Raw genomic sequence first — 22,580 nt, 5'->3', positions numbered from 1 at the left:
TGATGGGTTTTTTGCGTACTCGATCGCATGAACTTCCCGAAGATGCGGCTTCAAATGCGCTCTCGCTCACGCCAAGCTTTCGGCTCCCTCCTGGGGATGACCGGCACTGTTGGTGCGAAGGGGAGGAAGAGGAAGTAGAACCGTCGGAGAATGATCGCGAACGGTGGCCGAACTGGGGTGGACGGCAGAACAAACGATCCGCGCGATCCGCAAACCGCGATCCCGATGAAGGTATATAAGTAACCGCTGTAATCAGCACTGGAGCAATACTTTGTATCCGTCCGCGACTGGCCGCGGTCACAGGCGCAGTCTGGCCGTTTTGTCCGTGTAGGTGTAGCTAGTTACGTGCGTGACAGTGTCTGCAAATGAGTGTTTCCGCTGGAGGATCATTGCCTATTGAGATCCCGACAAAGAGCCAGTTCCGTATCAGTGCAACACAATAATCGATCTACCAAACCCAAATAGTGTGAACTTTGCTCCTGAATTCATTGGCCCTTAAGCGTTGGAAATAACTTTCCACGCCGTTCAACACCCGAGCGCAAAACGGAATAACAGAAAATTAAATTTACAGATACTGCCAATCTCGCATCTTAGTCCTGCAGGATCGCGAAACGATCTTTTTGTGTTAGTGGCAGGGTACAGGAACGGAAAAATTGGTGAAAGTTTTCGTTATTGCTCCGAGCGAGTGTGTTTCTTGTCAAGGAACAATTGTGGAATGACCGGACCAGCGACCTCAACAAAGTGAAGAAGCTGCGGAGAACATATAGCAGTGTGTGTATTTTTTTTTATTCGTTTGTCCAACCGCAATCCAGTTAGTGCTAGTTTATTTAACTCTAGTCCAAGGTATGTTGTGATATTCTTTGTGTTATTGTTAGTTTAAAGTTGTTCTAAACCTCAGCTGCACAAATTTATGTTTCGTATACAGCAATGTGAGGTTGTTTTTTACCAAACCCGCCCAAATTTTGTGGCCAAAGATTTACGAGCCGTGTAAGTGATAATCATCTTGATGTCATGCAAATTATCAACTCTCTTACGGGTACGGTGTATGGTTCGTGACCCCAACGCTCATGACGAAGTAGCGCCGAGGGTGCCAAGTGGATTCGGTCATAAATTTCTCACTCCATTCACCCAGATTCACCACTGATAGTGTGGTGGCTGAAGAATCCATTCCTATCTGCACTTTGCCACCGCAAAACCGGTACTTTTGGCGAAACGAGACGAAATCGAACCGATTGCCCTTAAGAACAGGCTATCATTATACGAACAGTACTTGTCGTGTTTGTAATGTAAAAAAAGGAAGAAACCGACGCATGTTAGGTTCCTCGGGTCATCCTGTTCGCCCAAATTGCGCGTACGCCGATATAGCTACGTTGTGCGATTGGCTTTTTGCTCGGTTTGTAAAAAGTTTAAAAATACCTTTGCGGGATAAAATCAATTTTCCATTTATGATAATTTAAATTTATGCCCCACGATTGCCCGATGGCAAGTGCGTAAATCACACAAAATATGGGAACACTTTTCCATTTAAAGCGAATAACGCGGCGACCAGTTCTGCTTTATTACACCCATGTTCAATTGGTATTTCATAATGAACTCGTGAACCACATTCGGAACGAGTTCTACGTTAAAACTTACTGTTCTCCGGCTCGGGTTGCACATCTGATCGCGAAGGACAACGAAGTTGGTAACGCGTGGAATGCATCCGTCCCTTGGCAATCGCCTCTGGAACATGTACCTTCTGGTGACGTACCTCATCAAAAGAAGACAAAGAAAGAGAGAATAATGTAATTATGATTGATCTTCCTTTTTTCCTCATCGGTCCATTTGCTGGACGTTTTGCTCCCAATTATGTTGTATATGATTATGGATCCGACAAGAACGTCAAACAAGCGTCACGCATCGGAACCTTTGCGGTAGCGCGAAACCGGTGTAAAGAAAACGGCACGTTGCAGTCCATTTAATTTTTGACAATAATCGATTCTGAACGCTTACTCACCGCAACGGCTTTCGCTCGGAAGGACATAGCGAAATGGTTGTTATTAAGTTGTGTACTTTGGAACCGTTTTGCTCAATGACATTACCCAAATGAGTGTGACATTTCGTCGTTCGCCGTGGTTGTTCCGGAAGAAAACAAGGGTGAGCTGCCAAATTCACCTTACACACACACACATACTTTACGCCACCACGAAACTGGCTCGTAACAATCGCTGTTCAACATGCCATTCGACAGCAACGGATGACCTGTTGGTGCTGGGTTGTACTTCTCACGATTATGCTAATCATCGTCCGGTCAGATGGTGTACCGGTAGTAGCTTGTCGAATCGACCAATTTGGAGCACTTGAGCGCCAAAGAAGATGCGCGCCGCGTCAAAGAGATCACACAACCGGAACCATTCTGACGAAATCACGATGCCACGATCATTCTTCATTAGAATCGATCATACCTTCAACTGACTGCGGATGTTTTTGCTGTTCCTGCGGCTCCGTAATGGACTCATCAACGCTGACCCGCGAGGTCACCCGGGAAGCAGCCGTCACATTCCGACGCGACCTAATCATCGCCCAGCGTGCAGTTGAGGAGTAGTAGAATAAAAACAAATCCAAACATCGCAAAGCCCTTTTACTCATCGCTCATCATGGTGGAGGTCGCCATTTGAGTTCGCTGAATCGCACGCCATGTCACGTGAATAAACATGTTCCAAATTATCGCACTCAAGCTCACACACCGATAATTAATAGACAGGCGATCTAAGCGTCGCTCTGGGCGCATCTTTGCGCTCACGAAGCGACTAATTAATTTTGCCACATTACCTTCAACTGCGCGGTCAACGTATCGCCACAACAGCTCCAGCGACTGGTGCTACCCTTAGCTAAACGTCTAGAACCGATCGGATGTGGCAGCAATGATGTGTTATGTCTTTGGTTTTATTGCACCCAGCATCGTTACTGAAGTCATGTTTTCGAAAAGATTGATGATTTCCTTTCGCGCTTCGATTCCACGATACGATGAGGAGTTCGCTCATTGGTCAAAATAGGGTTCATTCCAATTAACCTACCGATAGACCAGTTAAAGAGCCTCTAGGCAAAGCGATAAGAAGAGCTAACGCCGTATGGAAAACATTTATTTATCAGTATCAAATCAAGTTATTTTAATCAAATCTTTTAGCTTTTTCTACCCTCAAGCATTTTATTTTTGCTCAAACTTCTTCCAAAAAGTAAACGAACTCCCATTCATTCAATCACACGATATGGTGAATGACCTTGACATTCGTTCTGCTTCATGTTTGGTCATTGGATTTTCCGCACAACTGTCCGAGTAGCTCATTTTCATTTTTCCCACACAGTCTACACACACATACATACAGAAAAATCACTACCCCAATGACGCCGCAAAGCTTCCACCCAACTAACACTTGCTGTGAATCGTTGCCTGTTACCAAACTTGCTACCAAAAGCGACGTAATCGAGCGCTTCGGCATGCTTGTCCATGAAGACAGTTTTATTAACCTTAACAGGCATGAGCCGCACCATCACGTTGCATGTTTGGTTGGTGCACTCGTCACCCGGAACACTGGTAACACGGTAACTGTCAATTGTCCAATTTAATGATAAGAACAACGCGCTTCCGCAATGTGAGCGTTACGTTGCGTATTCTACACCATAATCAGGCCTAGATTTTGGCAATGATGATCACTGCATTTAAAGCCACAACCTCGCAAGTTGAATGTTTTTTTATTACGTTTTTTTGTTTCTTCCATCCTATCCGCCTCACCTAACACACGTCTCGCATCAAGCCAGCTAAAATATACACAACGCTATTCAATGCATTCCAACCCATTTGCCAGTAGCTGTGGATCTTCTGCCGAAAACGTGTCGGAGTTTAACTGATTGTGTTTGTGTGAATATGTGTGTGTGTGTATGTGTCTACTCATGCCGTTGGCCTGCTTGATCAATTACCGAATTTTAATTTGATGACACGCTTCTCTGCGCCACCATGAATACTGACAGCGTAGCAGAAGCAGAATGTCCTCGTTCACCCTGAAAAGACGACGTGCGCCCGGGATGCTACCCGGTATGGTGCGAACTCACCAGTCAAAAGATTACTATAGGATCGGTCCCAAAATCGACATTGATCAGTATTCCGCATGGGTGGCGAACGATTTGAGCATTCGCAGTTATGATTTTGCTTGGCGGTTTAGCCATTTTCTTCCAGCTAGCGTTGCGAGCCGAGTTTAAAAAAGCCTGCAAGAAACGAAGGAGAATTTCACTTGCAATGACGACAGCGCCGTTTATCTGGGACAGACGAATGAATACTGATCAGGAAAGTGGAACCATATGTAGAATACGATTTCCCTTTCTTGCCACTTATTTTGGCCAAATCAATTGAGTTCTTTGTTTTTTGTTGGGTTGTGTTAGTGTAAAACTTGTAACTTTTCTGTTATTTAAAAAGCTCGATCGATGCACAAAAATTACATTATCATTCTAGGTTGAATTTCATTTTTATCTCAATTAACATTTTTTATGACACTAAGGAATGTTTTTAGAAATCTTGTCCCAATCCAATTCTGGAAACAGATTCAAAAACAAAGCGATCGTAAGTGAACGTACGCTAAGCTGATTCACGCATCCCGGTACAAAAGACTCCAACAGTACAACAAGTGACGAACCGGAAGATCCCCGACGCAGCATTGTATCTGCTTCTTGCTATCCACAAACCCGACGGCTTTGTTCATTGGCCGCTAGTTAATGTAAAAAAAACCCTAATCGGTTAATAGATTGCGTCTTTCTTTGTGCACAGCGTGCTCCAGCTGTTGCTGATTATTAATGATGTAAAGATGCCTTATTCCATTGTTCCGCTGACACATTCACTTATCGCCTTTTGAGTCATATTTAAATCCCATCAAATTGACTGATAATCATGGTGATTTTGTTCCCCATTCTAATGAACATCAAACAACGCACATCGCCAACTTCAACCCCGTAGCTGGCAGGCGTCATGAGCGAACGACCTGCGCTTACCAACCTGTGATTTGGAACAAAACACCTCGCATTGTGTGCAGGCGCAAAATTCACTCAAGCACAAACATAAATAATTTGTTTGCTCTATCTATTGATCATTTTTGTGAAACTCAAACAGTGCTAAAAACCTGATTTTGTTTATAGCTTTTCAACTATCGAATGTCAATAGTGAGGATAGACTTTTCTACACAGTGACTTTAACATTCTCACCTTCACAAGTACGCTCGACATCATCAAACTTTTGCAGACATTGTTCGCTAAACTTTTACGATCTCCATTCGTCCCTTTTTCAACCTGCTCTTATCGCTTCCCTTGCTGTCGGTACGTCTTGCTGTTGTTAAGCTTGGCACGGCGTGAATCTTTTGGTGTAGTTTTCATCTTAAACCGCAGCAACCACTGCTAGTGTGTGTGAACCTTCTTCTGCGAATCTCAACGGTTACCGACCATTTACGACATGCTCCAGGAATTTGCATAATTTCGTCATATAAAATAATAAACGCTCTCGCGTGTACACCGGCACGGGTATGAAGATTCGCCTCGGCAAACGGACCAATCGACGCTAGGTACCGAATGACATAAAGACGGCTAGGACGCCTCAGCATACAAACTGGAGACGAGTAACCGAACGATTCGACCTAACACCATGGGGAATCATTAGCTCGGTACGGCTGCATTAACTACCAACATCCGCGCGGGTCACCCGCATGTAGTCAGCGTGTAGTGCCGACACAAGTCGCAAGTTCAAGGCCTATGGCATCATCATGATCATCATCATCATCATTTCATGATCTTCCTTGCGGTCGTCATGGTGCTGCCTCTTCCATTAGGTTCTTAATTCTTCGTTCGCCCAAGAACACCGAGCCAAAGAAACATTAGGGAAACCCCTAACAGGGCGCACCACATACACAAACACACAAAGACAGGCTTTGGGTCTTACTTGGGTTGGCGCTTTAAAGACGCGTTTTGCTGTATTATATTCCCGCACACATGCTGTAGATTGAAAAGAATGTCCAAGCGAAAGATCGTTCACCTCTATCGATGTGAAAGTCTGAAACTGACCAAAAATTGGGCCACCGGTATTGGTTGGTGACAATTTTTCTGCCACACGCAAACACACACACACACAAACCAAACAAGGCTTAAAACCTTTCGCATCCTGTTCTGTCTTTTGTTCGACGCTCGAAACATAACAACTGTGAATGCCAAGATTGCGACGCAGTGGCGGATGAGCTTCGCAAACTTGAGCCATCGGACCGGAAAGAAGATAATTTTTCGTTCTTCCCAACACACCGCCACTCAACAAACACATTAACCTGCTCCGGTGTATTCCAACGCCGGATTAAGAGAAATGGGTGGCACGACATACATTTTTACCGATATCTCTTCGGCCTCACGTTCTCCACCATCTATGCGAATCATCCACACAAGGGCGTTAAGCATGAAAATACGGCCAGTAAAAATAAGAATCCGCACGCTCTGTAGAACTTTGATAAACAAAATATTCGCTAAAAATAAGGCCACCGAAGGGACCGCGATCTCATATGCATAGCGGATAAAACCAGTTTATTTTGTTGTGAGTGTAAATATCTCCTTCTTTGCTCTTTCTTTCTTTGCCTTTTGAAAATGGCAACATTTCAACGAATTCTCCTGGACTGGATGGGCAACAAACTTGGCGACAGCTACAGTACAGTGCCAGCACCGGCTGAGAAGCCGAAAACCGATTCCTTCAAGAGGCGTACAACAAATCGTACAACTACAAAAATCCCAAACAACAAACCCCTGCTCCCTATCGGTCAAAAACTGCACATGAGGACCACTACCGCTCTTATAAATGGCAAATAGTGACTGGCTTTTTTTGTTTGCTGCTAGCTCCCACGTAAAATCTGCATCCACAGCAGAGCGTATTTGTGGTTGTGGAAAGTTGTGTCCTCCTCCTCCTCCTCCTCCTCCTCCTCCTCCTCCTCCTCCTCCTCTCGTTGCGAACGAACTTCTTTCCTCCGTTCGCTCTCACGTACCTATCGCGACCAAAAACGGTGCTAATAAGACTGAAAATTAGACCAAATGTCAGTTCGCCGCAACCTCACGCGAACAGCCACAAACAGGTGGTTTGTTCTGGTTTCGCTTCCCTCTTTGCCTACTTCTTTCGGCAGGGCAGCGCCGGGAGCAGCAACAAAAAGAAAAGCATGCAGCTACTAACATGCCGCAAGCATGCACAAGCGACATCTAAATCTGACAAGTCTTTGCCGAACTAGGATTAGCGCGGTGGTGGGCTAAATTCGCGCTCAATGAGATGCACGGGCGTGATACTGATCGCGAAAAGGGGGTAGGAGCCGCTTGAATTATTCATACGAAGCGCATTGAAGGGGAAGAGGGTGTGCAGGTTGGTCCCAGATTGGCAGGAACGACCTTTAAGCATGCACCGTGATCGCACGTAACGATGTAAAACCACAGAAACGTACCGGGGAGTGAGGGACGGAGAGACCCTGGCTGGCGTCTTGGCCGAGTAGCAAAGTAAAGACAAAACAAACAAACACCCGCCACCACTTCGCCTCCGATAGGATCAATTCCCATTTTCCCTCTTTAGGTGAGCAGATTGATCAATCTGCGGCTTGTACAACGTATCGGTAGGATGAGATCGCAATACGAAATCGGGACTGGAAGGAAGAAAGGCAAGCGCACGGGCCCGTGAAACCCGGAGACCGTGCCCTAATGCCCCCGTACGGAATCAATAAATTAACCTCCTTGAAGCGGGAGCCAGTGGCAATGAAGGCTGTACCGGAACCAGCGAAACACGGTAGAGAAAGTCGGAACAAGGATAATCCTGCTTAAGCTGAAATGAGACCAATGGTTGTAATAATATTTTATTTAAAAGAACATCATCCACTCACGGTGCCCGCCTGCCCGTGGGATGTTGCGGAGCTGCTTTGTGTTCAGAATTTCTTGCACCTTGTTCGCGTTTTTACATGCAAGCTCCTCTAATCCACTGAAGTTGGTTCATAATTTATCCCCTTTCTCCCTTTTCAGTCATCCGGGAACCCTCCTTCGTATGACCTTGTTGTGTGCGGACGCTGTCTTACTTTAGCCGAGGTCGCGCCTTTTGCTTGTTTAATATGCCGTGGGCATCTTTCCGAATGGTCTCCATGGATGCATTTCTCCTCCCTACGGTTGCATCCAGGCCAGGCGCCTTACGTCACTCGATTGCAATGCAGCCACCGGCAACGCAGGAGTGTCACACTTCAGAACTGATTTTGAATGGAGATGCAAAGCCACACAAACGCACACAAACACACAAAAACAGCTCTCCATCCACCGGGCACAACCATGGCGTGGCAATTTTCAGCAAGAGTGTGAAGTGAACCTGCACCAACCTTGCACCAAGGCCCCCGTTTAATAAACTCATCAGCAACAAAGCGCCGCAGAACAAATAATTGAACGCAAGCGTTAATACGCACGCATTGTTGTTTCGGCCCCTTTGTGTATTTGCTTTGGGGCGGGTTTTTATCCTGCTTTTGTTTTTACCGTTTCCCATCGGACGCGCGGGCACGCTCGCATTTCCAAAATGCAACCGCAAACAGTTTTCCATTCTGTTGCCAATTTTCGTTCCGGGTCGTGTTATCCGTATTTTTTTTTTTTTTGTCACTTTTTTACATCTCTATTTCGCACATGCACATGCATGCCTCGGTTGCTCCCCCTCTTTTTTGTTTGGTTCCATTTGGCATCTCAGGATGGGGAACTTAACGAACCATTCATAAATTCTCATCACTACCATTACCCTTCGAAAGGAGTGCACACTGCATGCCGCAAACCTCAACCGACAACCACAATCGCTACCACCGCTCATCACCGCGAGACTACCACCAATCCGATGCACACCCGTCACACAAACCAAGCAATCGTAATCGATTGCATTTCTGAACGAATGCACCAATCGCGCACCAATCCCACACGGTGGATAAAGTTGAAAATGGTACAAAAGAATGCTTTCCTCCGAAAAAAAAGCACAGGCATTCCAATCCTGAACGGCAACACAAACATATACACGGTCGCGTCCTTTAATAAACACGCTCACGATTGCCGATGGGTTGAGACCAAGTAACGGAACACGCTTTGAAAAATCGACCGATAAACTGGAATCGATGGATGAATCCACATCTTCCTTTCCCTTCCTTTCCTGCAGACCAGCTACAGGAAATGGAAATGGCAAAACCTTTCTCCGCTCTGTCCAGTTCACTCTGCATGCGGCCTTTCGGTAGCGGAAAGGTGGGAAAAATCAACATCGTCCCAAAAGAATGGTTGGCAAGTGGTACTGGGGATGAAAAATCGTTCTCTCCCGTTGCATGGTAGCAACCCAAACAAAAAAATGAGCACACATTTTTATACTAACCCCCACCTCCCCTTACCTCTCGTGTTGTCCCAGCAGCGTTGATGTTTATGTCTCCACCCTTTTCCCTCAATTGGAGCGTTATTATTTAGCAGCTCAATATCGGTCGGTTAATTTTCGCACCGGTCCCTCGCGCTCGATCCTTTCCCTCAGGTCTGACCAAAAACGGGCCGGGACATTCGATTGAAAATTGCATTTTTTACGTGCCGGGAATATTTGCGCTTTTAGTATTTTTGCAATTCACCGTACTTTCCGGTCTTCTATCAAAATGACCGAACCGCACATCTGAATGTTTGCTAGCCGAACAAACAACAGCAATATGGGCGGGCTGGGCTGGCGATGGTGCTGGGTGGGCCTGATTTATTTATTTCTAGACAGTTTGTGCCGGAATATACTGTACCTCGCTTACGCCAACATTCGTTTTCCTTTTGAGATTTGGTGATTTTTGTTTTTATTGAAATTTTTCATTGCCTCTAAATTCTGCGTTATGTCATGTTAGCATTAAAGAGAAGCATCGATAATGCTACACACATTCACTACAACTCACTTGAGGTTTGAGGCGAACAATACAATACAATTTGAGTGCAATGCATTGGAATTTGGTCACTATTTGGCTAAAAATGTCAAGCATTTTGTACATCAAAGCTTAATAACCCTTTATGTTTGATCTTTTCGTTCGATGTTCGAAATGTGTAATTTCCCCATTATTCTACAGCCAAATGTACACCTCGTTGGCATGTGTTATCTGGTTCACGCATTACCCGATCATCATTACTGATGGCAAAATGCAAATGCCGATTCCCGGCTAGACGCACGCCCCTCCAAACATCAGTTGAACGTGCCGCGTTGCGCAGACAGGTGCTTAAAAGCTTACGCTTCGATTGGAATCGTGCGTGAATAATGACCCCCGAAGAAATGATTTTCCGCTCTCTGACTAGTCCGCCAGCAACAACTGTCGCTCGCCGATATATATGTATGTATGGCTGCCCGTCGCCTCGCGGGCAACTTTGCACTGCACCAGAAAGATAATTATTGCATGCCATTCGTGCAATTATTACCGCTTGCCGGAAGGTGAAAATATATTCGCACGCGTGGCCACCCGTGTGCAATCCTCACATGCTTGAGATGAAAGCATCCCGCCGAGGACGCCCTTCAAATGGCTAAATTTGCGCTAACAGCGCTTCTGCATGGGGCCCACAGCCCGGTCACACAGGGCGTCGCGTTGGCCAACTCTAATTGATTTATGGCTTTGGCTCGTTGAAAGTCCTCCCTTTCCCGGCAGGCCTTGGACACCGCAACACCAAAAAGTCCAACACGTCCGGGCCCGGAAAGGATTACGATCAATTTTCCACCAAACATCGTGCTACCTTTGCCTTTGGTTTGGAAAAGCCCGACTCGTCCAACTCGTGCCCGTGTTTGGCCACCGATGATGTATTTCGGTCGGCGCTCGACACTGATGGCCTGGCTGGCGCCATGCCCTATCGTCGCCGGACCGAGGCGGAAGGATCAGTTCTAATTAGACGCCAATCGATTCTGATTACCACCGTGCAATTAGCGAAAGTGTTTCTACGACATCGGGCCAAACGTACTCTGTACGCGATTGGGCCGCCCTTATGCAAGTTATGGCATATTCTTTAATCTTTTGTTCATCTTTTTTTCTTTCAGGTAAGCTGTTTGTGGAAAATTTAGAATACACTTGGAATCAATAACAAACGATAACAAGAAGACCGACATTATAACAGTGTGAGTAGTTTCGTTAAATCAACGTTTTACATAAAATGTTCATATTGACTGTAATATTCAAACCAAACACTTGAATAAAACCCCCCGAGTTACTGTTTAGAATCCAGCAAATGAGCAAAGATTCTTCAGGAATGAGTCAAATAGGACCGTCAGCTTCACGAGTAACCGGTCAAAACTGGTAGCTTTAAACACGTTACACAGCTACAGTACCCGGCTTAGGAATGTTTATGTCTCTTCACATCAAAAACGCCATAAAACGAGCCCCATCTTCACCGTTCTATGTTGTCTTTCCAACTCTCTTATCACCCCAAAGCGTTAAAAGTTCATAAAACCAGCACGGATTAAAACGCCATAAAATTTTTGCATTCCACCCGAGAGCAGTTCAACAATGGCATAGCTACGAGTCCAATTTTCATCCGATTAAAGCACAATGCAAACCCATTAACGAATGAATCGACTCCATTTCACAATTCACACACACATCCCGATCTTCCGTTTTAGTCTTCCCATTCCCACCAATCGTCGATGATGATGGTATTTTATTTGTCAAACGTTTGTCTAATGACTCAACTCCATTGTCGCGGTAGCTGTATGGGGGAACCTTGAGGTGCGTCACAATTTCAGTGACCTACAAAGGCCCCGAAATCGAGCCACCGCCTTAATCCACCGACGCTTGCTTTCCTTCGAACGTGCCGGCACGTGACATCAGCGCGTACGCAAATGGGGACACCTTCGCATGCACACCCCATTTACTCCTTGTTCCTTGCCGAGGGCGCATCTTGGCACCGCGCGCCGAGGGTTTGCTGAGATTCTGCATCACCACCACTGGAATGGACCACGGCTTCATGTCGTGTGCGCTTGTTTGCGCAAAAATTGCAACAAATCTCCAGTGCCCGTGTCGCGAGACGCGAGCTTATTGAATTACCGAAACGTAGAAATATGAGCATCCTCCTGGCTTCGTGGTTTGAAATATTCTCCCCACGTACCCACCGCGAGGCAACTACGGGGAGGATGACGATAAAGCGAGGGCTGGAACTGCGAGTGGCGACAACACCACCCCGTTGACCCATTTCGCGACGTACGGCGAAACCGGTTCGATAAAGATCACCCCAAACTCATGTCCTCACCTATTTATTTTGTAGCTGTTGGAGTTTTGATTGTTTCTCCCTTTTTTGTTGTTGTAGTTGTTGTTATTTCACTGTGTCCCGCTTTTCGCGGCACCCAAGCATCCTACGTGGAAGCGATCGCGAGCTTCGTGGTCGTCCCCCTTTTCCGTGGGTGCTCGTGGTTGGTTGCTCCGTCGACGATATCCTGGCGTACACCGCTGCAAGTGCAAGTGCACCAACCACGGGAACCACGCGAACCACCATTAGAACGACAAAAGTTCAGGTGATGTGCCAGTTCGATTGGCCGCGCTGGCAAGAAGCTCGCGCGCTGCTACGGCAAGATCTAGCGGAATTTTGTGTCCTTACCCTGCGTCTTACCTTACCCGCTCTACCAGATGCACCGCATGTGTGTGCATCCGTGGACCAGGGCGACCATAATTTAGCGCAAATCGTGATGGTTCACGTACCGTCTACATCGTTCTCGGGTGTTCTTTTTTTCGCTTCTTTTTTTAACCTTTCTCCTGGTCCCTACCGTAACCTGATGGGGAAAGATTCTTCTCTATCGCGAACCGCGAATCCGAAACCAGTCTCAGCGAAGGTTTCACACTGGAGCTGCCGTTTTTGTGTGTCTATCAGTATCATCGTTACCGTCGCTGCCTGAACCCGGTTCAGCAAACACGGGGATACATGCACACTGATAAGCTATTATTAAAAGCTGCACATACGCGCATGAACGGCGAAACTTTTAATACAAACCGATAGGGTACCCTGATTCACCGACACACTTGGAAACAACCACACAGGAGCAAACAAAAAAAAAGACTCACCGACCTCAATGAACAACTTTTTGTTAAGCCAAGTGAAGCACTCCATCAAAGTAGTGCCAGCTAGCGACAACACATATGCTTGTCATCCGTCAAAGTAGCATCTTTTGCCAGCTTTGTTCTTGCTCTACGAATACTCATCATCGATCCAACCATCCGCCGCTCTTGCCTATCTATCCATTCATCCATCTTGTCCAATCACAACATTCCAAACGTCAAACGGCGGCAAAGACGACACACTCACGTCAGCAAAAACGGAGCCATTAATTAGTGCCTGGGCACAGCAAGTTTATCGCCAATCACCAACCTGAAAGGGTTTAAAGCGCAACACAACCAAACTAAACCCTGCACAGACAACCTCGAAAGTTTGTTGCACGCGGTTGCGTTTTGCAGTGTGCATTAGAAGATTAGGAGCTGATCCATAATGCCCCTGTCTGAGGCTGAGCGAACGCGATACATCGCTAGTAGACAAGGTGCTTTTTTTTCAACGCCACATTGCACCGCATTAGTTCTGCCCGCGATCCATCTCATCTGACAATTGCTCCTGTCATGTCGTACATTGTGCTAAACTAGCCGATCAAAGCACGTTTGCTTTTTCTTCTGCTTTGTGCTTGAATCTCTCTTCAAGAATTCACAGCATTTAAATCATCACACAGACGAACAGATGTGAACTACGCTCCGTGGTGCGGAGTTCTCATCTTCCACGCATCCGTAACCTTCTCCTCACCCCCCGGGGGAACGGGAATGATTGATTGCAGACGGGAAATATTTGATGAATCATTTCGAACAGGCACACTTTAGTCATTGAACTTTATCATCATATCATCATCATCATCGTCATCGCCACCACCAATAGTCTCGTGCTTTGGTAAGCATCTGGGGCTTTGAAGCCTGTGCGAAAAATCGCAACCCGCGGTATAATCATCGCTCGTGTGCTTCTTTGGCTGTCCTCGCTGCCGGGAAGCATGGGTATCATCTCTTCGCCAAGCAGCCGCGGCACCAGCTAAACATTAAGGCGTACCGAACTTGGGTGCTCGTAGCCAATTTTAACTCCACATGAGATCACTCTCGCACAACTTTACCATGTTAGGGAGGTGGATTGATTTTCCCTTGCACGAACACATCCCGATATTTTTATTTTGTTATTGCTAACTGCTCACATCCACCGGCCGCTCATTTTATGCGGTGGCGGCGGCGCAACAACACGGACCAGGATGGGTTATAAATTACCTTAGCATCCGGTTTCAGTGTCGGTTTCGGGATCGATCCACCATTTAGCCCATCCAGCACTGCCATCTCGTGCTATTTTTATTCCTCTTCTTAAAGCCCGAACTTGATTGATCGCTAACAATCGTTCAGTTCCATTCAGGGTTTAGAAAAGGGGTTCGCCGATTCAAACTTTTGCCTGCCCTGACTCGTCTTTTCCGGCACCAACAACGCCGCAATGGGAGATCGCTTCACGAAACCGCCAATGCTCATGCTAACCTACCCATGAGGCGGCATAATTCGCTTCAGCTAGTTTTACATCAAACACACCTTCCGCGACTCGCGGGCCACCCTCGGGCCATGTTGTTTATTGCAAACAGAAATTGTCAAATCAATTTGCTCAGCACACGTGTCCAGTGGAAATGAGAATTTGACTCCGTTTCGAGAAACGGGAGCTAGCGCCAGAACGCCACACAAGCGCTCGGGAAGGGAAGCCCGAATGCGTAATAGATTTCAAACGATCCAACCATGAACCGGCACCCGCAGCCTCGCCCACAAACCCTATCTCGACTTCCCGTCCCGTACCGTCCACCCAAACGATCCAATATCTACTGTAGTGCGCCGGCGGTGGGAGGAACACGTGGGCCAGCTAACACGGCACGGTTGCGTTTGCTTAGCCATGTACGTGTCTCGGCAACTTGATGATAGGTGCCGTACCATTTGCTTCAATCAAACGAACCTCCCCAAAGTGTTGCCCGAACGCAGCTACCGTGCGCAGGATCCGGCAGGTAGGATCCTTGAAACCCGTAGCGTCGCTCCCACCTCCTTTCCCAAACCATTTACCACTAATCGTGAGGTAAGGGGCGGAGAAGTAGACGGAGTGGAGTCGAGCAGTATTTACGGTAGCTCCGTTTAGCCGGACCATTCCTCCCGCCATCCATCGCTCACTGCCGTTTGATTCTTTGTTCTCAAAATGTGGAATATTTCACCTCCCAGCCGGCCGAAACTGCAATGGCTATTTTTACAGATGAGAAATACGTGAGGTGCCTTAATATTTCGATTAGCGTGCCCCATGCCCGCGAGAGTTCCTCCGCTGTATGTGGAAAGACTTTGACGATTCGCATGTGTGGTAGCTGCCCGTCCCGCCCAATGCGCCCGTGAAGTTACGCTGGGAAGCTCGCTGCTGTCGAAACAAATGGCTGGCAGTAAAAATTTATCCCACATTTACGCTCACCCTGCGTTTGTTTGCTGGCCTTCCCGGGTAGTCCCAGGGTCCTTGGGCAGTGCGTTTCGTTAATGTTTCATGGTTTTAAGGATGGGTTGAGCGACGGGCTCGATTCGGAATGGTGTGATGGAATATTCCGGGTTTGTAAAATGGGTTTGGAAAACGGCTATTAGATCCAATCGATAGGGCTATCGGCAGTCGTGGGAAAGCTGGGATATGCGTACGGTTACACATCCTTTCCGACAGTTTCGAATCAATCAACAACTGGTCGGCACGGTTTGGCGCATCGCTAACAGAGCGGTTTGGGTGTAGCAGTTTCGTTCGAATGCGATGGGTTGGTTTGTTTGCCATTTGTTTAGCATTGCAAATGTAATTTTAATACATGCAATACAAAAGATGTTTATGCGGCATCTAGTTTGAATGTGCAGTGGAATAACTCGTGACGCAAGCAAATTGCACATTTTCAACAGCTCTTTTATGGGGCCTTTCATGTAGCTTCATCAAATTACTTCAGTATTTAAATCTTCTACACAATTTTAACTGTTATACAAGGTGCATAACACCGTTATTTTGCGACATAAATACAGCTAAATGAAGCGGCTAACCTACTCATATATTAAGTAAACTAAAACCCTATCATCACATAATACAGATATTGAATTTAGAATTACTTCATTAAACTCGTTTAATATAAACTCATTGTGTATACATATACTACATATAACTAACAGGCTTAAACATTCGAAATATCAGCGACTGATTCTGAGTGAGAGCCTGAAAGATTTCGAATCTAATGAGTATTTAGCTGGCTTTATCTGTTAGTTCAACGATTCTCCCGTACATTTTTTGAAAACTGTACTTCTGAACCACCCAGAAAATTCGCTCCCCCTCTTTCTTATCGCTTCTCTTCTCTGGCCTGGTCTGCAATACCCTTGCTGCATCTAAAGTAAATGTAAATGTAAAGTAAATCCTCTACGCCTGCGGTGCAGCCTGCCTATCGCAAGAGACACAATTAACAAATAATTGACATCACAGACAAAATGTAATCCTCGATAAGTTAAAGTCTCCATAAACAGTCTAGCTGCATTCCGACAGCACAGCAGCAGTCCTTGTCTCCTCGTTATGGTGGTGGTACCGCCCATCCCAGTTCTCCAAAGGGATCCAACGCCTTTTGCCTTTTACTGCCCATTACAACCGGGCCCAACAACGTGTAGTAGCGCCAATTGCAGAAAGACGGTGACTGCGGGTGACTGTGCTCTACGCAAGACGCGTCCATCTCCTACACTGGAGAACAGAGGGGAAGATTCCGATCCGGTAAGCGTTTGTATAAATTATTAAACAGCGCACCAGAACAACACAGCCCCACAGCCTGGTCCCGCTCGATCCGAGCGCGAGGGTTTGGATCAAAATATTTTCCACTCCATAAAGAAATGGCCGGCCGCGGGGAGGAAAGCTACGGCGTGTCCAGCAACACCCGTTAAAACCTCGAATAGGTGACGAGGGCCGAGGTGAGTGGCTCGGATAGGAAAAATGCTCCACCGCGAGGATCAGAACGAAGGTGACGATGGCACGAGGGAGGAATCCCAAAGATAGCTGTAAAATATGTAAAATAATTCCTCCCTTACCCATCGAAACCTTCTGGCCCGCAACAGGGCCCATTTGGGGTGGCGGTTTTGTTGCCGTTCGGTGTGCCTTTTTTATACTCTATTTGCCCATTCCTGTGGCTCATCCTTCGTGCTAACTCCCTCTTTCCGTCTCTCTCTCTCTCTCTCTCTCTCTCTCTCTCTCTCTCTGTCTCTCTCATTCTCTATGTATCACACTCTTTTCCTCGATCATTACACATTCTTTCTGGGCGTCCTTCGAGTGAATCTCTGATCCTTGTATGTGAAACCCCAAATTGATAGCAAGGGTAAAAATGGTCCATGGTTTACTGCTGAGGGGTAAACAACTTTTTAACGACCCTAACGCCACCATCCTCTACCTTAAACACACACACACACACACACACACACACACACACACACACACAGATACTTTCAAACAATTCCAAAAACTGTGCCAACTGTTGCACGATTGCATCATGCCAGTGATCTTGCAGGAAGGTTCTACAAGCTCGAAAGATATGCAAATTAATTAACACACACACACATTCTTGCTGCACTACACTTGTAAGATAAAACACACACACACGCTAAGAGTACGCCATAAAAAAGTCATAAAATCCGAATCAACCCCTCTCCTTTTCCATCCGGCTTGACTCGCAGACGGATCAATCCGATTGCAAATTGTCATCACACTTCTGTACATCGCGGTGGTGCATCGCTCCACGAACGTATGGGTGAGAGATCAATGATCTCTACGGTACTTGCAGTTGCGCGAAGAAAAAATCCCACTCACACACCATCTCATGCTCGTGTTTACCGTTGCGATTATCGCGTCAACAGTTTACACAGACAAAGCTGCCCAAGTACGAAGCAAACCCTCTGGAACACGGTCTAGCATAACGAGATCGCCCGCCGTGCCGTTTGTCACAGTTAGACCCTTACCATCCCCTTTCCCCCCATCACTCTCTCGTCCCTTCCCAGAATGATACATCGACCTGCTACCACTGCTTTGTCATCGAGCCTCGCTGACTAATTGAGGCAGAAGTGCAGCAAGAGTGCACAAATATTTATCAACTCCTGTGTCACCCCGCGAATGGAAAATCCCTCCAGAACACAAAGAACTCGACACGGTGACGGCTTGCGAAGAACGGGGAATCAAATTAGGTTCTAACGATTTGTGCAATTGGTTCTGCCGCTACTTGTCGGCCCGGGTGTTCGACACCGTGCACCGTCACCGTCCAGTGTGTTTCGTACGCCTTTTCCCAAAGCGCCTCACTGCAAGCTGCCTTCGTTAGCCCGCGGGCAAAGCCATTCAAAACACCGTTTGCCCTTTTCCGGTGACACTGAATCCATCGTCCGTCCGGTTACATCAGGATAAGGGAACTCCCCAGGACTCGGCCATCATTTAACCTCCTTTTTCGGATACTCTCCCTGTGCTGGCTGTTCGGTATGGTTGTAGCAAAGAGTCGACCAATTTCCTTCGAACAGGAGCATAACGATCACGATCGGTGAGAAATTTTATGTCCCCATTGTTTAAGTTCTTGTGCTGGAGTAAAAGGGAGCAAGGCAAGGGGTTTAAACGGGTGCAAGGCGAAGGGTTCCAATATGGCCACAGTATCTAACTGTAATCAAAAGCGTTTATGCTCTTACCTCATACCTATTTCACTGACTATTTTTGTACTGCATCTCTTCTTCGGCTCCTTGGCGTCCAAATAACCTCTCAAACCTGCTCAAGTGGTACGCCCTAACTTCATTGCTGCTCGTCGCTTGGCTATGCAATTTTCTCCAGCCCTTCCAACGAAAATATCGGAACTTTTGGTCAATTACGTCGCGGATTTTCCAATTATCGGCCTTATTGCCTCATTAGTGGGTGAAGTTTTCAGCGCCGTTTCGTGCAGATTTCACACCCAACTTGCATCGAAGATTGGCAAGCCGAGATTGGCGCATTCTGATCATTAACGCGAAGTGCAATACGAGATGGTCCCGAGACTTCCCCGGCTCGATAACGACACTATCGTGATCGTAATAAACTTCATTGAACGACTATGGCCCACAGGTTCACTTTGCAAATTAATGAAACAGAAAAAGAATTCTAATCTTCCATTACATTCTGTTTATTAAGCTAGCATTAATTGCGGTTGGGGTGCACTTTAGCTCAACCTAATCAACGACCTAATGCTGATATAATCTTTACCTAAGAATGTACTAAAAAGTATTCTTGCTATACACAAAAATTATATTGTTGCAAGCAACACGTGATCATTTTTGATATTTTATAGGTACTTTTAGTTGAACGATGGACCATTTCCTCCATAGAATTTTTGCTTTGACAATCATAAAATTTAATTATCGTTGTGCAAAACTGTATAGTATATTGAGGAAGGCAAAATTGGTAAATTATTGAATAAAATTAGGCTTTGAACAATAAACATCCCATGTTTGCTTCATTATTTTATCGTACGTCAATCCGTTTAGGTCACTAGGCTACATCCCCTGACTGTAAGATCATGAACTTGTATAATAAATTAACAAGTAAATATTTCAATAAAATCACCGTCTTGTTTTCTTTCCCTTGGTCTACTTTTTGTTTAAATAATTAAAATAGTTTAAACCAACCACATAGTTTAAAATCCAAAAGGTAAGACCTTCGGTTCGATGTGTCGTTACTAGTATTGAATTCGAAACGAACGATGAGTCACTTTTTGGACCCAAAAGGCGATCGGTCAATCGTCTTGCTCCATTCCAAGTAATCGTGAGCGTTGGAACAAACAGCTCGGATAATGATCTTTTTCTCGGTTCAAATTCATCTGTTAGCCCAACTGTCCCGTCCCCTGCCAATGAACCTATAAATAAGCCGCCTGCAAACAACCACAACAAGGCAACTATAAATCCTTCCCTCGCTCTTGAGCAAACCATCAATCCAACGCGCTTTCGTTGAGAACAAATTGTTAAAATAAACAAAACACGGCCAATAGCATCTTTCCAAAAATCTTTCTTCTGGCCACGTTGCACGGCATAGGTTTTGCAACGTCGTGACATTGATCCAACCCTGCAACAGTTCGGTTTGCAACACGATCATCATGTCACACTTGAACTTGAACGTCACGCACGCAAACGGTTGTTGTCGGCGCGGTTGTTGACGGTGCGGTTGTTGGCTGCTTTACATCACTAGATCAAGGCGATCGTGTTTTTTTCCTCCCAGACCGTTACGCTCGTAAACCTGTGAACTACACGATGACGCCGCTCATATTGGAGACTGTAGCGTTCGGTCCGGATGATGTGAATGTCCGATGCGTCCCCCGCTCCAATCACACCTTCTTGTGATCCTTCTTGTGATTTTCTTGTCGCCGAAGAACCAGTTTCTTCATTCCGATCAAAAAAGGTGCGATTCACGGCGTTCTCCCGTTTTAGCTCCGTCGACCCTCCCGCCTGTATTGCTCCGTAGTTTTGGCGAGATTTTATTTTCATGAATCATATGTAAATTTCTACTCGCTCTTTCGATTTCGCGTAGTACCGTTAGCGCACGGGAATGTGCATATGTGTCCAAGCTCCCTGGACAGAATTGGCTGTCCGCTAGTCAAGTGTCGAAGCGTGTCGACGTTAGCAGTCCACAACTCCACCAACTCAAAAAGTGTAAATGATGACGAGAATGATGATGATAATGATGCTCTTCGGATCGTCATCATCGCAGCAGCACTCTGGACGTGCCGGAGCGTGCTTGTTAGAAGCGGACATCATTAGGATGCATGTGAGACTCGGTCAGCTGGACCGCGCACCGCACAGCTGGAGCCGTGTACAAATCATTTTCGCATTATCGATGCACTTTTGCCGAACTGCACTCACGCGGCCCTCAGCAGCAGTTGCCGCGTCCGGGCGACCGCACAGTTTGCAGATGGTAATGGGGAGCCCATAATTATTGCTATCGATTCCCTTTGCCAGCAATCGACGAGAGCTTCGCTTGGGAGAGAGATTCGCGTCGGAAGAATAATCACGCCTGTTCAGGGTTCGGTTAGGCTCACCGGCTGCTGCGTTGACTCGGGCCGCGTACTCATTAGAGCTCTCGGTCATCCCGTTGCCCATTATGAAGTATGTGGTAATGCTTAATGGCACTGATGTGTTATAATGCGATTAGGACGCGTTTACGCCATCGAACGCGGCGATCGTGATTTTCGCTTGCTTTTCGGTTAAGCGCTTCACTGGCCACAGTTTGGCAATTTGCAAACCCGTAACCGTAGCCTGACAGTGATCAAAGTACTTCAATGTCTCCCCGCTACCGTTCTGACCGTTCTCAAGGGACGGGTATGGGAAGAAGGCAAACGGCAAGATCCAGAACCTAAAATCAATATTTTTCCATCAGCGAACGTGTTATTTACCCTTGACTGAAGGTTGCATTCGACCGTCTCGTCCCAATTATTGAGGTCAGCGTTTGCAATGTGCTTTAAGTTCCGGGCAACAGCGTGCTGCAAAGCGTTAAAGGGTGTATGTGTTGTTTTTTGTTGGGTTTGTAATTATTTTCTTCTCACTCGCGCACGTTTCTTTGTGCCCATCACCTCGTAGGCTCGGGGCCAAAATACGGATATTAATAAACGATGAATAAAATTAAATACAAATTAAATCATCGCCCCCGGTAACCTCTCCGATGGGTTGCACCTGGGCCCCTATGTAAATCAGGTCCACAGGGCCATGCATCGCCAATTGTCGACAAATTATTAACAACGAAATTGATTTAAGATAATCGACATTGACAAGGGGTAGGTCATAATTTTTATTTTCCGGCCACTGTTTCACCCTTACCCGCCTTGCATCCTCAACCACAGCAATCGCTTTGTTTTATCCCGTTGGCCATCGCAAACAGTGGAGATATTTTAAGCCCATTGTACAAGCCCCCCATCCTTCCTATCAGGATGCTGATTCACCGCCATTTCACTACGCCGGAGCAACCACTGTGATCAATTTCGTTGACACATGCGATTATTCATGGAGTTTTCGAAACAACAGGGACACCGCACAGACGGGCAAAACTGAACACGCGATCCCTGCAAGCTTTCTGCCATAAATTTTGCACCTTAACGGTAACTTTCGAATGCGACACTGGAACTCCATGGACTCGATATTGTCGTGTTAAAGTTTGTGAATAACGGCCATTGCTTAGGAAGGAATCCAATGGGAAGGAGTGGCAAATGGTTCTAGTTTTCTCGAATACTCCGCTTCTTGCGCTACTATGTATTCATGTATTCGATTACATCTTGCAACCCGTTTTCCTAGCTTTCAGAACATACTGTGGGTTCGATGTAGGTCAACAAAACTAACTGAACCTGCTGATCGAAAATGAGTAGGAAGTGATTATCAACCTTTTGCCTCTTTGCTTTTATGGTCCGGCTCAAGGGCTTTTCGTTCATCGTGTAGTAAAGTTTCAACCTTATAACAATCGGATGATAAATCAACTTTGAACGATTTTAAAGAACATTAAAT

At 46.2% G+C, this 22,580-nt stretch overlaps 1 protein-coding gene across 5 annotated transcripts in view; it reads left to right on the top strand.

The window, feature by feature from the left end:
* The first annotated feature begins 256 nt into the window (after positions 1–256).
* LOC120949010 (mucin-22) overlaps positions 257–22,580 on the top strand; it is a 53,144-nt gene continuing 30,820 nt past the window's right edge. For 2 of the 5 annotated variants that reach the window (XM_040365938.2, XM_040365934.2), the window contains exon 1: positions 257–843. The gene's annotated coding sequence lies outside the window, so the exon portion shown is untranslated. Of the gene's footprint in view, positions 844–11,054; positions 11,144–22,580 lie in introns of those variants that run through there. The other 3 variants (XM_040365937.2, XM_049605086.1, XM_049605085.1) reach the window with 2 other exon arrangements.

This window comes from Anopheles coluzzii, chromosome 2, assembly GCF_943734685.1.
Source record: "Anopheles coluzzii chromosome 2, AcolN3, whole genome shotgun sequence".
In the NCBI taxonomy this organism is placed as follows: domain Eukaryota; kingdom Metazoa; phylum Arthropoda; class Insecta; order Diptera; family Culicidae; genus Anopheles; species Anopheles coluzzii.
Note: the sequence above shows the minus strand (reverse complement) of the source record. Positions and strands in the feature narration are given on the sequence as shown.